The sequence below is a fragment of the Pinus tabuliformis genome, chromosome 1_2 (assembly GCF_031772625.1).
Source record: "Pinus tabuliformis cultivar Carrire ecotype Pingquan chromosome 1_2, CPIR1, whole genome shotgun sequence".
NCBI lineage: Eukaryota > Viridiplantae > Streptophyta > Pinopsida > Pinales > Pinaceae > Pinus > Pinus tabuliformis.
In genome coordinates this window covers 1,031,383,484-1,031,389,505 of record NC_142298.1, presented here as the reverse complement: position 1 = coordinate 1,031,389,505, position 6,022 = coordinate 1,031,383,484, and positions in this window count along the sequence as shown.

Sequence of the window (6,022 nt, the reverse complement as noted above, 5' to 3'; positions counted from 1 at the left end):
AATGACTACAAAAGGGAATGGGACTCTTTGTCAAAAGAAAAGGACCAGTTAGATTATGAATATGAATCCTTGGTACATGAACCTGAGGAGCGTGCCTCAAATTTAGATTTTTTAGAGAAACAATTGTAGGAGCAGTTGCTAACCCTTAGAGATTATCATGTAGCTATTTTACGTAGTATAATCACCCTTGATAATAAGGTAGAAAAGATCCAACAAGATCTTCATGAGCAAGAATCAAGGTTTGCAGGTGATAGGAATGATATCGTCTTGTCCAAGACAAAACTGGAGAAAATGGCCAATAGGGTAGAAGATGCATGGAAGAAGAATCAATGGAATAATGATTTCATAGTTGAGTAACTTCATAAACAATGAGAATGATTTTCTCTACATACTTCTTCTACTTTTCGTGCCAATGAGAAACTAACAACACAAGATTTTGAAGAAGCTTCCCAATGCCATCTACAAAATAATGAATTGTTAGATCAACTTCGAAGAATATACTATTATTGCATGTGTAAATCCTTTATACTCCAATTTTCTTAGAGCCATATATTATTCTCAGTTGATTTTGTGGTAAATAGTCTTGTTTACATTTGCAACTGATTGATTTGGAAGGAGGTGGGTATTTGATGTCATATTCACCAATTCCAGAGGAGAGAGAGTTATTAGTGGTCCCCATATAACTCTAGGATATTTCAAGAATAAAGAGAAAAATGATGAGTCCTACAAGGTGATTGAACATTGGGGATCAACTTATTTGAAAATAATACTAATTATATAGATGGTTTAAAATCATACATTTTTTTCTGCTAGAGAAGGTGGACGAGAGAGGAATGTGATGGTTATATGTTGGTGACGTAGGGAGATTTTGTCCTTATGGCTTCCTTAATATTATTGACTGGAAAAGGTAAATAGTTAAGCAACATGCTTCAACATGGGGAATATGTCCCTTTGGGATGGTATTGAGGAGCGTTACCAAAATATTTCAACTTTGTAAGTCGTCTAGTATTTTTTCAGTTGCCACATCCCAAGACATTTCGTTTGTGTATGTGGAAGCAACACTGGAAGTGTACCATTATTTGGACAATATCATATTACATGCAGATCCGTTCCACAATTATTGTGCGACTCTTGTTGCTCCATCCCGTCAAGCCCTTGAAATTTGGGTTCAGAAAGAAGGAATTGTTTACAATGATTTTTTTTACCTATGTTAGAAGAGTGAAGAAATTAAAGAAGTTCAAAGCTCAATTTTATAATTCTGTTATGGTGTCCAACACTTTTGCTTCATTATACATTTTTAGTAATATTATCTCTAGTTTTTACTATAGTACTCATAATATCTTGCAATTCATATTTTCTGTTACACATGAAACATGCTCTCTAATATAATAATATGAAAGAATTACTTTGTCAGGGAAAGAAATAAAGGGTTGCATGGAGACATTTCATGAAAAGTGATGGAATTGTCACTTTTCATGGCAACTTTTTGACCAACTAATAGAAGATCACTCTATGTGCATTGAGAATGGAAAGAAGAAAAATATATATTAAGACTAGTGGGTTGATTGTAGGAGAGCATTATTTCCTATGGTTTCTGGAAAATATGGATGAGTGTTAGGATCTAGAAATAGTGGGGTTGTCTTCGTTTTTGTTTTGTTTTGTTTTTTGTTTTTTTGTTTTTTTTTGTGTGTGTGTGTGTGTGTGTTTTTTTTCTCAGGATGAAAGAAGAAAATCAAGTGGGTACATTTGGTTAGATTCATTGGAAGGGGGTGTAAATGACATAGTTTTAGAAACAATTCCAAATTTCCACTTGTTTGCAATATCTGGCATTTTTTGTCGGTATGTGGAGATAACATGCAAAAAGGATACTATAGGGTACAACTAGTTAAGGATGGACATATTTTTATTTTCTATACTCACAAAGGAGAGGCAAGGCCAAGATGAAACAAATCAATCATTATGTTAGTAGGAGGTTTACTTCCTATGGACCCTAAGGATCATGGCATATTGGGGCATGTTACCCACCCACATGTATGGGTAACCATAGGAGAATGCTTTTCTTCTATGATTTAATTTTCTAGTGAGTTGTCACACATTATTTATTATATGTTGTATTTTTCTTTCCATTTGCTTTCACAAGTTATCTACAACTTGAACTTTTCAGCATCTAACTTACTTGGTGTGATTGTGCCTAAGATTTTCCAAAATGTTTAATAATAATTTCCTAAGGTGTTCTTTTCTATGGTGACATTTTATTTGATTTATTTATAAATATCATCTAGCCACATAGTGACCACTATCGCGTGACTGAAGACAACTTGTTCGAGTTTCTTTCTTTTCTAGGGATAAATGGCATTGACATCGTTGATGTTAAGATATATGTCCTATAAATCCTTTATAGTCTACTTTAGTTTATATTACAGTGTTCATCATCTTTCATGTCTTATACTCTGCATTGTATCTTCTTTCATTTCAAAAGAGGAACTCAATATTGATGGTAAGAATCATGAATTGAAGAAAGAGGAGAACTAACACTGGAGCGACAAATGCAGAAAGAGAGAGAAGATAACTGGTATAGTGAATCTAATATCATGCATGAGATATACACATATCGATCGATGGCCAAGTCTTTAGAGTTGGTGAATTCACCTAAAATGCCTTGGAAACTTTGAAGTGTTGAAACAATATTTCCCGTGTAAATTGTAGTCCAATAAATATGAATTTGGAAACTCATACTGTAATACTTGACATTTTATATAATATAATTTATCTGATTGAAATTATTTATAGTTGTGCTTGATATTATTTATTATTGTAATTACATATGTAACTTTGTGTTTTCATATTACATGAACATGCATAATGTATAACATTTTTTTTAATTTAGTCGCAAAACTATACTAATTAATTTATCTTGATCAATAATTAATAAAAAAATGGGAGAAAGAAACCTTAGAAGTGTGTAGCCTGAGCGCAAGGAACTAGATAACAGGAGCCTCGTCCAACTTCTGAGGGCGGTAGGAGGAAGCCTGGGGACTGCGTGAAGAGCTAAAACCAACCACAAGACTGCATGCAGCTCTAGAGCCATGGCCCTAGGAGAGGGCCGCAAAAAGGATCCACCCTTACCACCTGAGTTAGCCGCATTTGGAGATCTGGTTGCGGAATGAAATAAACGACCAACAATAGAAAACCAGCATAATTTTGTAAAAAAAATGGAATCTATCCCCGAAGTTGCTCTACCAATTGAAGAACCCTACAAAGCATCATTAAACTTAGCAGAACAAGGGCTTATATGACAGTTCACAGGCTTATGGCCCTCCCCTAAAGCTGTAGAATACTAGGTGCAAAGGAACTAGTGACCTCTGGTCAAGGAAGGAATAAAAAGCCATTAAGTTGGAAATGGCTTCTTTGTATTTGTATTTGAAGCAATAGAAGACAGGAACCTCGTATTCAAAAATAGCATGTATTTCATGGGGCCTTAGGGTCTCTATCTAAATCAATGAACACCAGACTTTGATCCAATTCAGGATGTACCCTAGGCTATCCCGGTTTGGGTGCGATTTCCCCATCTACCTCTGCACTGCTGGAACCCTAAATCCTTAGAAACCATAGGCAACAAGCTAGGCAAATACATCAATTGAGTAGAAAGAAGAGATCAATACTCTTGTGTGAGAAGTTGTGTAGAAGTATATCTGGAGGAGGGTCTGCCTGAAGTCATTAAACTCACGGTGGCTGACTAGACACACATACAAGTACTAGACTATGAGAAGCTCCCATTTAAATGTAGGTACTTCCATGGCTATGGGCATTTTTCCAAGCACTATAAAAAGAAATTAGAGGATGGAGCTGAGAAGGAGAAATGAGATCAATGGACTCAGGTTCAGAAATCAGGAACAACTAAGCAGAGGAACAAGAACAAAGGGAAAGCCTTGTCCACTGGGAGGGTTTCTCCTCTCGAAGACCAAGTGGAAGGTAGCTCAGTCCCACCAAGAGAAGACATATCCACAAATCCCTTTGAAATACTCAGCACACCAGAAAAAACTCCAAGATCCAGTAGATAAAGAGGTTGAATAGCAGACTAACAACATGGAATAAAACAAAAGGCAATAGGAATCAGTCCCTCTTCAAACTGCATCCCGAAAAGGTGCCTCTAGCTCCCCAACCTATGCAGATATGACAAGAAAGAAGACCCCAGAGATATTGGGATCCTCGGAAGATGAAACAACTAAGAGGCCCTTGAAAAGAGTGGGGAGGAAATCTCACAGAGAGGCCAGAGAAGAAGAAGCAAAGAGAAAAAAAAATGTAAGGTAGCCAGGCCATTATAGAGATGTCTATCGGCAAAAATACTAGATCTAGGCCTCCCAAGGGAGGTGCTTTCCCATCCCATGCCAGTAAATAATGTGATTAGTCTCTTGGAATTACATAGGGCTAGGGTAACCATCAAAAGGTGAAGTAGTCAAGAGCCTATTGAAATTAGAACTTCCCGAGATCCTCATGCTCCAAGAGACTAAAATAGAAGGCGAAGCCTTTCTAGAACTTAGCAAAGTAAAATGGAAAACAAAAGCTGGAAAAGCAGTAAGTGCTAGAGGTACATGTGGCGGGTTAACCACTCTATAGGAGGCATACAAATTTCATCTTGAGAGCTCCTTTTAGATGCAGCACTGGATCTACACTGAACTCCAACACCTAACAAGTAAGATAAAATTTGCTCTCTTTAATCTCTATGTATTTGTCCTCTATATAGAAAAGGAACAATGCTGGCAAACTCTGACTGATTTTTTGGAGGAATACTCCCCCAACATTATAATTATTGTCAGATACTTCAACATAATCCTAGACCTAAATGAAAAAAAAGAAGTAACTAGTAGTAGGGATCGCTTTCTTCCCTTAGTGGAAAACCTGATTCAACAATGGGATTTATTGGATTTCAAGTGAAAAAAGGGTTATACACATGGACAAATAAAAGAATATGGGAGGAGCACATGTCAGCCAGGCTGGATGGATTCCTTCTTAAGAGTTCCTTCCTCTCCAAGAACATGATCATCTCCACAAAAGTTCTGCCAAAGTGGAACTCATACCATAAAACCATCGTCCTTCTGGTGGAATAAGAAGAAAACCTGAGGCCAATCCCCTTCTGATTCAACACTCTATGGGAAAACAGAGAAGGGTTTTTGGACATGCTGAATAAGGCATGGTCCATCCACATTCTTGGATCACCCAACTATGTTTGGGAGCAAAAGATAAAAGCCACCAAAGTAGCCCTGAAGAAATGGATAAAAAAGCCCTCAGATTCTCCCACTACCCAACGAAAATAGAGCACAAAGCAACTGCTGGATCTCCAAATGGGTTTGGAGATTCTAGACATAACAAGAGCATAAATTCATAGTGAGAAAGAACACCAAATCAGCACCCTTTGGACATTTAGAAATGAGGAAGAATACTTTAGGCTCAAGTCACACAATCTTTGGCTTGCGTCTGGAGACAAAAATGCAGCCTTCTTCCACAAGAAAATTTGAACCCGTCTCTCTAGAAACCACATTACTGAAATCACCTCGCCATATGGGACTATTCTCAAAGGTACAACTCTGATAAAAGTGGCAGAAACCTCTCATTTTCAACAGTTGTTAAAAGAAGAAGGTGTAGAGGATGATGAGGAAGCTCATGACTTCCTCAAGCACATTCCAAGGATGGTTAACGAGGAGGAAAATGCAACACTCTTGAAGTCATTCACTAAGGAAGAAATTAGCAATATAATATGGAAGATGGAACCAGACAAGGCCCCAAGGCATGATGGATTCTCAATACACTTCTATAGAATCTGTCGGGACATCATCAAGGCTAATTTGTATCAAATGATCAAAGGATTCCTATGAAAACCCAAAGTGGGAGGAAGCACAAACTCCACCTTCCTAGCTCTAATTCCTAAAGAAGCCAACTTGGAGGCGTTCGACAGATTCAGGCCAATATCGCTATGTAACGCATCCTAAAAGATTCTCACCAAGTTACTTGCTAATAGAATAAA